The sequence below is a fragment of the Alosa alosa genome, chromosome 2 (assembly GCF_017589495.1).
Source record: "Alosa alosa isolate M-15738 ecotype Scorff River chromosome 2, AALO_Geno_1.1, whole genome shotgun sequence".
NCBI classification, from domain to species: domain Eukaryota; kingdom Metazoa; phylum Chordata; class Actinopteri; order Clupeiformes; family Clupeidae; genus Alosa; species Alosa alosa.
Window position 1 is genome coordinate 17,418,844 of NC_063190.1, and position 9,803 is coordinate 17,428,646.

Sequence of the window (9,803 nt, forward strand, 5' to 3'; positions counted from 1 at the left end):
TGTTAATTGGTGATTATTCAAAGGATTAATTAGTGATCTCTTTATGAGCATTTGGAATGCATTCACATTTAAGGTGTCAAGAGTCTACTATCTGTTTATTGAAGACATGTTGCTTTTCTTGTTGAAAATGTCTGAAAATACTGGGGGAACTTGCAAATCAGTGATGTGATGTGATGCTGTCCATTGCTGAGCCAGAAATGTGTCAAATTCTTGATTTACTTCAAATCTGTTCAATTATTTATTTTTATTTCAAACACTCCCATTCCCATCAGGCCCCTAGTTTTAAGAGGGAATGGAGAAATCCCTAGCAGAAGTATATGTTTCAAAGCCTGGAGGGCTGCCAACTTCTAAGGCACTGTATCTTGTGGGGGAAACACTGATAAAGTGTCCGCAGGAGAGAGTGACAGTGTGAGTGAGTTTCCCAAAGCTTGGCAGTAAATTTTAAGTATTCTCACGTCTGCTCAGAATATTTGTCTGCATTAGCTATTAGTCTTGAAGGGTAATTCATGGTAAAGCCATAATTGTGTTCCCATTTGTTGTCCTCACCTTTTGAGAAGCGGTCGAGTGCATCAGTGATGGGAAGTCCACTAAGTATCTGGCATGTGGTGTTTGTGCAATCACATCTACTAAATAAGGACTGATTGAACAACAGTAGGAGGACTGCCTCTTCAGCTGAGTAGTTCACTGCCGGTTAAATTAAGTTCTTTTCCTGTTTTCTCTCAACCACTTCAGATTTGTTTATATATTGTTGCTTGGTCCTCTTTGTTTTTCTTCTTGGAAAAAATGTTCATTACATTACTTAACCACAAAGTTGCACCTGACCCTTTTGTTGTTGTTGTGACTCAGGACAGCGACAACAGAACTACATAGATATTTCCTCTTGATTCCTTTTTTTCCCCAACATAAGGGATTGGACCTCCGTAATGTCAATCACATTTTGGAAGCACAGGTGATGTACCTTGCAGAGCTTGAACAAATCCCAGCCCTGTTAAAACCCAAGTTATGTGACGGGAATGTTGGAAAATTAACGTTCTAAAGAATATCTGGGTTCATTGAATTCAACATAGAATTTAAGAATCCTGAATTGTTGCGGAACAGAATCTTATGTTATGTTCAAAAATCCACACCTTTAAGGGTTAACCATATAGATTCTGTGAGAATCCTAACAAAAGGAGGTACCTGCAGGTCACTCGCTTGCTCTGCTCTGAGTTAGCCTGTCTCCGGGTGTGCAAACATTGGTGGATTTGGCTAATGCCTGCCATCATATAAACATCTGTGTCCTGTCTGGTGAGCCTCGCTAGCGACAAAACCACCGCACCCAGAGGGCCAGCAACCTTGCTGCCACCAGCCACAAACTGAGAGCATGAGCAGTACTCTGGGTTTGCCAGATGACTGACACCCAAAGCAAGGCACTCAGCAGGTGCCATCACACCGGTGTGATGAGAATGTTGGAAAATGTTCTAAAGAATATCTGGGTTCATCCAGAGCCATATAAAGGTACCTTTATTTGGCTCTGGGTTCATCGAATTCAACATAGAATTTTAGAGCCTTATTGTTACGGAACGGAATCTTTTGTTAGAATGTTCAAAACTTAAAACATGTTGCTCCTGGGGGATTGTCCCCATAGTATATGTTATCGCTGTTATGAGAAGATGTATCACTAAGTGCTGCTTCGAGCCAGGCAGGAATGAAAAGGGATATGTGCCTAAAACGAGCATGTACGTGTGCATTACGTAAATCAAGCCAGAGAGTCGCTAGGCCGTAATCTCCACGACCTTGTTGCATTACAAAATGCTGATGATATCTCACCAGCCACTGATTCAGACATCAACGCCAGTCAGAACTAAGCTGCAGTTTAGTCGAGATCATTCCAACCAGAGTGCCAGGCCACGTCATGCTGCATTGCTTGCCCCCGGTCAGAGCACGATGATGTCATTTGGCCGAGAGTAACCCCTGTGAGGTTTTCTGTCATCGCTGGTGTCACAGATTGCTTCGGTGCCAGTGCGTTTGCTTCGGTGCCAGTGCGTTTGCTTTGGTGCCAGTGTGTGCGTGTCGGAGGCTGGTTTGTGGATCATCAGAGAGCCAATTGAAACATTGAGCTGTGCCGCTGGAGCCTCTCTCTCTTCGACTGCATGAAGCATTCAACCACTGTTTACTTTCCTTTATCAGACACCGTTGAGGTTCTCTGGGAGCTGATGTGTCATGTTATCCAACCTGAGATGGGCCGTTTGTTCCTCGTTCCTCTGTTTGCTCTGGAGTGTAGATGTGTGCTCTTCGTTCTCTGCTCAGTTGAGGGAGATGTCTCCCGTCTCGCCTCAGTGGACCCTGCTTTGCACAGTCTCCACCCCACTGCCTGGTGTCCAAGCCAGTGTTTGTGAAGGATTCCACCACAGCACTTTTTCTGGATGGATTAAGGGCTCCTGTTTTAAGGGCTGTGAATGGAACAAATCTTGCAACGTTATCTCTTAAGCCCGAACAAAGGCACTTTCTCTCCCTTGTCTTCTATTAGCCCCCCTTCTTCCCTCTCCTCCACCATCCCCTTCTCAGTCTGTCTCCCTGTCACTCTTGTCACTTTCTCTCAGTGACTCTTTCTCTTTCCGTCAATCTGTCACTCCTCCCCTCTAACTCTGCCTTCCACCTTCGCTCTCACTCGCTTTCCCCGTCTTCACGTTCCACCAGTCAGGCAGGAGGCTCTGAGAGAGAGAGAGAGAGAGAGAGAGAGAGAGAGAGAGAGAGAGAGAGAGAGAGAGAGAGAGAGAGAGAGAGAGAGAGAGAGAGAGAGAGAGAGAGAGAGAGAGAGAGAGAGAGAGAGAGAGAGAGAGAGAGAGAGAGAGAGAGAGAGAGAGAGAGAGAGAGAGAGAGAGAGAGAGAATCTTGAGATCGTAATGAGCCGTGGTGAGTCTCGGGTGTTGATGTGGATGTTCTGGGAGCATGTGGAAGAGACACAGGCCGAGAGAGAGGAAGAGAGGGAGTGTGTGAGTGAGAAAGCGCCGGGTGCAGGGGCCTGTGCTGCTGGTCACACCCTGTTAGACTCGCCGGCTTTGGGGTGCAGCTGTGCTGGAGCGCGACAGGGAGAAGGGATTGAGCAGGATTACCCCAACAAGGGAGAGGGAAAGTGTGAGCGAGAGAAGGAGAAGCAAGTAAGCCACAATTTCAGTGCAGGGTTACCCCAAGAAGAAAGAGAGAGAGAGAGGAGGAGGAGCGCCGTGATTTCATTGGAGGGATGCCAGGCCCTGGCATGCGAGACCTGGATGCAGCTCTTACCCTGTACTTCTGCCTGCACCTCAGTCTTACCCAGGAGGGGAAGAGGGAAGCAAGTAAATGCTTCACTCTGCCAGCTGCTTTCCCTTCTGATCTTTGTGTACACGCGTATGTCTCCGTACAGCATTTGCAGAGAGAGCATGGGCTGCTGCTTCATCCATGCCTCTGTGTGTGCATGCATAAGTTTGTGTGTGTGTGTGTGTACGTTTGAAAAGGCACCTTCAGAGCCCACTCTGCTCTGGCAGCACCCGTAGCGTGGGGCTGGTTGGCACGGTGCCCTGGCTGTTGCTGCCGCTGCCAAGCCCAGCTCAGCAGGTCGCGGCAGTGCAGAGGATGCCATGAGAACACTTATGAAAGCACATTATGGGGGTGAGGGCGTGGTCCCTCGGCAACGACCAACCCGGCGCTGGTTGGGATTGTCAGCGAGTTTTTGTTGGCTCCATGCGCTGATTATACAGAGACTGTCTTTCTTTTTTTCTTTTTTCGTTCTTCTTTTTTTTTTTTTTTTTTGGAGGTTTTGTTTTTCTTTTCCCCTCCTATGCTGCAGAGGCGCTTTGCGTTTTTGGAAATGATGCCTGTGCTGTGGTTAAAACAAAATGGGTTGGGTGGAGGGTGTGAGAGAGAGAGAGAAAAAAAGAGAGAGAGAGAGAGGAAGAGAATGAGACCAAGGAAGATGGAGAAGAGAGGGGGGGGAGGAGAGGAGAGGGGAAGCGAAGGAGTAGGAGAAATTAATGGGGAGAAATGTCATTGAGCTGTGCTGTCGAGTGTTTGCTTCTCCCTGCTGTGTCTCGGGGCTGTCCCCCCCTGATTGATCTGGACGTGTTCGCCCCAGGGTCTGGCGTGGCTGAGCGACTGGCTCGGGGAGCCGCGGTGTTATGCAACCGCCGCCCTGGTTCACGCCGAGGGCGAAGGTTGAGGAGAATGACCCGTGCTGCCGGCCTGGGAGCAGAGTGCAGACGCTGGCAGGCTCAGCCCCCCACACACACTCACACACTCACTCACACACACTCACTCACTCACAGCCTCTCATACAGACACAGACACACACACAGAAACACACACATTCACACTCAAACAGGAACACACACACCCTCTCACTCTCACGCACACACGCTCACTCTCACACAGACAGACACACACACACACCCCTCAGGGCTCTAATAGTTGTCCTCGCCTCTCTACAGGGGGGATTGGGCGGAGGGGGAGTTTAGTTGGGGCAGGAGGCCAGACTGGGGTCTGGTGTGGTGTGGCTGCTGGCTGTGGGGCCGGATGGCCCGCCCTGCTTGCCCGGCTTCAGCCTGGCTCCTGCTTTTTTTTTCATGCCGTCAACTGAGTGAGAGATGTTTTTTCTTATTCTGTCTTTCTTTCTTTTTTCTTTCTTTTTTCTCTCTCTCTCTCTCTCTGACTAAACCCTTCAGTTCCTCACTGATATTGGCCCTGACATTTATTCCTCCATTCCCTCATGTGTTCCAGTCCGGTCCAGCCGTGGCAAGGGGCAAGGGCAGGTCAGCCCTTGCTCTCTCCCCAGTGCCCTGCTCCTCCTCAGGCCCTCTTTGTCCCCCCCCGGTCTGCGTTGGCCTCCGGGTGCTCCTCACTCACTTATCAATGGCCTCTGTGTCTCGGCGCCCCCGCGTCCATATCTCTGTGGGCTGGCGTAAAGGGAGGCGTCACGTCAGCTGCGGGCGAGCAAAGGCTGCCGTGTCGCCGCCGCACCGAGGCCTGGCCAGACCAGCCCAGCTCCCTTGTGATGTCTCGGCGAAATGAATAGAAGGCAGAAGGGGGGGTGGGGGGCATAAATATTTATGCTGGCCACCGCCGCCGCTGCTGTATAATTCGTATCGGCATATATTCTTTCACCACCGGCAAATGCGGACGGGATACGTGGCGGTCAGATAAATAATTCAGGTCGCAAAAACCTTGAATTGAAAATGACTGACAAGTCAGAGAGGATGTCTCGGGCAGCCTGCAGTCCACCAAATATACTCACGCTCACTCACTCACACAGTATGTACACACACACACACCAAAGTGAAAGCTCAGGGCTCACATCCCATCCCTGCTGATGTTGTAGGGCAGGTTTCACCACTGTTTGGCCACTGACCTCCCAGCTTAAGAGGGGAAAGAAACACTGCTGCCACAATGTATCGTGTGTGTGTGTGTGTGTGTGTGTGTGTGCGTGCATGTGTGTGTGTCTGCACATTTGTTTTGACGGGGCAGGCCAGGCCAGTCCCTTGATGTCTGCTTGCCCTGGTCTCACACACTAACTCTGTTACACTCAGATGAAGCTGTGTGTGAATAAGTGATGAAGTGAACAAAGAACCCTGGAATTGACCTGGGGTTGGCCTTAAATATTTTACAGTGGGATTTCTTTGAGAACGTGGCACGCTGCTGAGGTACTTCAGCTGTGAAACGCAAGTCAGGCAGTAGAAGGGCTCTCTCTTCACTCCCTTTCAGTAGGGCGCCTCTCAGGCATTAACCTTTTAGGTGTTGTTGTTGTTGTCGTTAGACTGTGTGTGTGTGTGTGTGTGTGTGTGTCTGTGTGGGGCGCTTGCAACAGCACAGCATTTCAGCATCCATTGTTTGGTGTAGAGGTCCTATACTTGTCGCTCTCCTCTGTTCCTGAGGTTTGGCTTTACAGTAAGCTTGATGAAGTCAGTTGTTTTGGCATGAGCCTGTTTAGACCCAGAGGAAATGCCAGCCCTGGCTTGTACCACCACAGTGATGCCGCTCTAGACTGGTGTGGTGTAATATTTACATTGAACTGGTATTGTGTGTGTCTGTCTGTCTGTGTGTGTGTGTGTGTGTGTGTGTGTGTGTGAGAGGTCACCATGGGTTGACAGCATGGCAAGACATGTCTTTGTTTAGACAAGGGTGAAGTGTGTGTGTGTGTGTGTGTGAGCGCTTTTCCATACAACTTGGGTGGAGGAGAACAACAACAGCGGCAGCTGTAATCGTGGCAGCAACGGTGTGGGCGGTGACTTTGTGTAGCAGGCAGCCCTCATGTTCTCACCCCCATCTCCCGTAAACCACCATCAGATACGCCGACATGCTTCCCAGACAAGCGCCGCTGTCAAAACATACCCAGCCGAGCCTGCGTCACACACCGCCTCCTTTTACGTGTGTGTGTGTCTTAGTGTGTATCTTATCTGATGAGATTCTTCAACAGATTAGACGTTTTTTCCCCTCTCTGTCTTCCTCCATGCCCTTCTTCTTTCCTCATTTCTTCTCTTTTCTCTTCTCCTCTCCTCTTTTTTTTTTTGCCCTTACTCTTTTAAAGTGCTTTTGGCCCCTGTGTGTGTGTGTGTGTGTGTGTGTGTGTGTGTGTGTGTGTATAGTGTGTGTGTGTATAGTGTGTATGTGTATAGTGTGTGTGTGTGTGTGTGTGTGTGTGTGTGTGTGTGTGGTGTACAGGACAGTTCTCCTTCCATCTCCTCACGTGTTGGGCTGTTTACACTCCTGCCACCTCTGTCGGCTTTCAGACACAGCACTGCCTCACGAGGCTCCATCCCAGATTTTCCATTAGGAACACCATGGACTAGTAGAGGAACACATAAACACCCCCAGCCCTCAACAAACACACACACACACACTCCTCCTACCCAGGCAGAAGGCTAAGAACACTGAATGTCTTTCCCCTCCCCTCTCTCATGTTTTGGAACATTTCTCCTCCACATTGTTAAAGTTTGTGGATTAATCTCCTCTGCTCTAGCGGAGAAGCGTGAGTGGAGCAGGCAGCTCCCGTGGAGGGAGGGATAAGGGCCGCTGCACTGGGATGGGCTAGAGAGAGAGAGAGAGAGAGAGAGACAGACACAGACAGTGAGAGAGAGACAGACACAGACAGTGAGAGAGAGACAGACACAGACAGTGAGAGAGCGACAGACAGACAGACAGAAAAAAAGAAAGAAAGTGACAGAGACAGACAGACAGAAAGAAAGCGAGAGAGAGTGTGTGTTGTCGAGGCTGGATTTGGGAATGGCTTTGGCGGATCTGATAGATGAAGGCTGAGATAAAGCCAAGGATCGGGGGAGGAGGAGGACTCCATTGGACCTCCAGTGGCTCTGACAGTTTGACTCGATAAGGGATTGGGGCTTGAGCTCTGGACACGCTGAGCAGTGGATTAGCTCCCGAATAAAGATCAGACGCCCAGGTTTTTCTCTTGGTCGTACCAGACCTGTGTGGTGAAAGCTGGTGTTAAACTCCAAAGATGCATGGGGTGCCAAAGCTGATACTTAACGCTCAGGATGCATGGGCTCCAAAGCTGATGTTAAACACCAAAGATGTATGGAGCAGCAAAGCTAATGTTAAACACCGAAGATGTATGGAGCAGCAAAGCTAATGTTAAACACCAAAGATTTATGGGGTAGGAAGAACTGATTAACTGGTTAAACGCTAAAGATGCACAACCAACACCCTGACAACCATTTCTATCACCTCCTCTACTGTCTCCCTCTCCCTCCCCTCTCCCTCTCTCACTCGCTCCTTCTTCTTCTCCTTGGCCCTCAGACTCGTCTTACCAGCAACATGCAAAGGGTAAAACACCCCCACCCCCCAGAGGCGAGCGTGTGCAGAAGTGACTAGATTTGCGAGATGTGCGGTGCGTGCGAGTGCAGGGCTAGATTAGCGGCGATGCTGAGCTGAGGTCTGAGGTGCAGGCAGACAGTCATCTGTCCCCTCCTGTTGCCGGGTGTGCGCCTGAGGAAGGAGGCTGCAGACTGAGCCGCTGCTGCCTGACCCAGTTTCTGCGCCTCCTCCCCAGAGTGTGTGTGTGTGTGTGTGTCTATCTGTGTGTGTGTGTCTGTCTGTCTGTGTGTTTGTGTTTGAGAGAGCACGAGCGTGAGTGTGTGTGTGCATTTCTGTGTGTGTGTGTGTTTGATTGGATGGGGAGCATAGTTTTCCTTGAGGGGCTGATGCGATGCAGAGAATGGTTGTAATGAACCTGCTTGTCATTCCACTCTGTGTGTCTGTCAGACTGTGTGTGTGTGTGTGTGTTTGTGTGTACGCTTGCATTTGTAATATGTGTGTGTCAGCCAGTGTGCGTGTTTCTCTGTAGCGTAGCACGCATAAGCAGCCCCCACATGCCTCTCAGTTCACCTTCTAGAAGCATCTGTTCTAATGCCCTCCTTCAGAGAGACGCTTTGGAATGTTTTTATCCATCAGCATGCCAACCACCTCTGCCCTCCCTCTGCCCACGTCACATAGCCCTCAGGCCCGTCTCCACGGACGACTTGTCCACACAGGAGCGGGAGAATGTGCCTGTCAGATGACAGCTTCTGGGCCTGGCACACTGGCACGGTCGGAGCACGTTAGCTGGGCATCTGCTGTCATCAGGTTCTAATTAAAGACACAGGTGCCTGGCATGATTGCAGAGGGCATGACGAGCGGGGTTACGCACCGGCCACGAGGAGCTCGGCATGAGAGAGAGAGAGAGAGAGAGAGCTAGAGAAAGAGAGAGGAGAGAGCGAGAAAAGCAGGGATACACACTGGCCACGAGGAGCTCTGCATGAAGAGGGGAGGGGTGAGGAGAGAGAGGGGGATAAAGAAAGAGAGACGAGCAGGGTTACACACCGACCACGAGAACCTCGGCATGGAGCAGAGGGGAGGAGTGAGAACAGTCTGAGGGCCAAAGAGGAGAGAAAGAGAGGGATAGACAGAGAAAGGGGGGGTGATAAGGATGGGTGTCAGAAATTCTTGATGCTTAGGAATAGAGCTGGCTAATGGGGAGCAGAGTATTCCAGAATTTTGTGGTGTTCCAGGGTATTCCAGAATTTTGTGGTGTTTCATGTGGCGGTTTTAGGGCCCGTTTACACATATCTAGATATTTGTATAAACACATACTTTTGTATGCGTTTGACCCTTTCGTTTACACGTAAACGGAGATTTATCTCCCTCAAACGCATACTTTTACAAATGCACTCCAAAGTGAAGATTTCTTAAAACGATGACGCGTTCAATTGTGTCGTATGTCAATTCGATTTCATATGTGCAGCAAAGATTCTAGAGCGGAGCTTTTGATGCAGTGCCTGCCTGAACATTTCACACAGACACCACACGTGATATGCGATTATTTTTAACATTTTGCATACTATTTCGTGCTCACCTCACACAGGTTCACACAGCAACTGCCTGCTGACTTCTGAGTTAATTATAGAGTTGTTTAGTTGTTTACTTCATGTAGCTAAGTAAGTCTTGTCTTTTGACGCTAACATAGCCTAGGCTAGGCCTACTCAATGGATTATAACATGTTGGATTAAGTCATCTTCATTTCCAAACCTAGAGGATGTACACGTATGTAGAATATAAGGTAGGCTATGTTTGTTATTCTGGCCCGCTGTGGCACGTCTTTTGGGTGTAAAACCAATGAGAGTGACATCCGTCATTCCAGCAAGCAGTGCAACATCTAACAGCGCATCAGTGTTTTCATTATTGACTTGGTTTAAGTGGCAATTGCTGGTGTTAATATAAAGCAGGCGTCGCCAACCTTTTTTCCTCCAAGAGCTACTTTGACAAAATGAACATGGGCGAGAGCTAATGTTTATAGGCTA

The 9,803-nt window shown here is 49.4% G+C and overlaps 1 protein-coding gene across 3 annotated transcripts in view; it reads left to right on the forward strand.

Annotated features, from left to right (window-relative positions):
- jade2 (jade family PHD finger 2) overlaps positions 1-9,803 on the forward strand; it is a 79,349-nt gene that overhangs the window by 46,686 nt on the left and 22,860 nt on the right. The window lies entirely within an intron of this gene.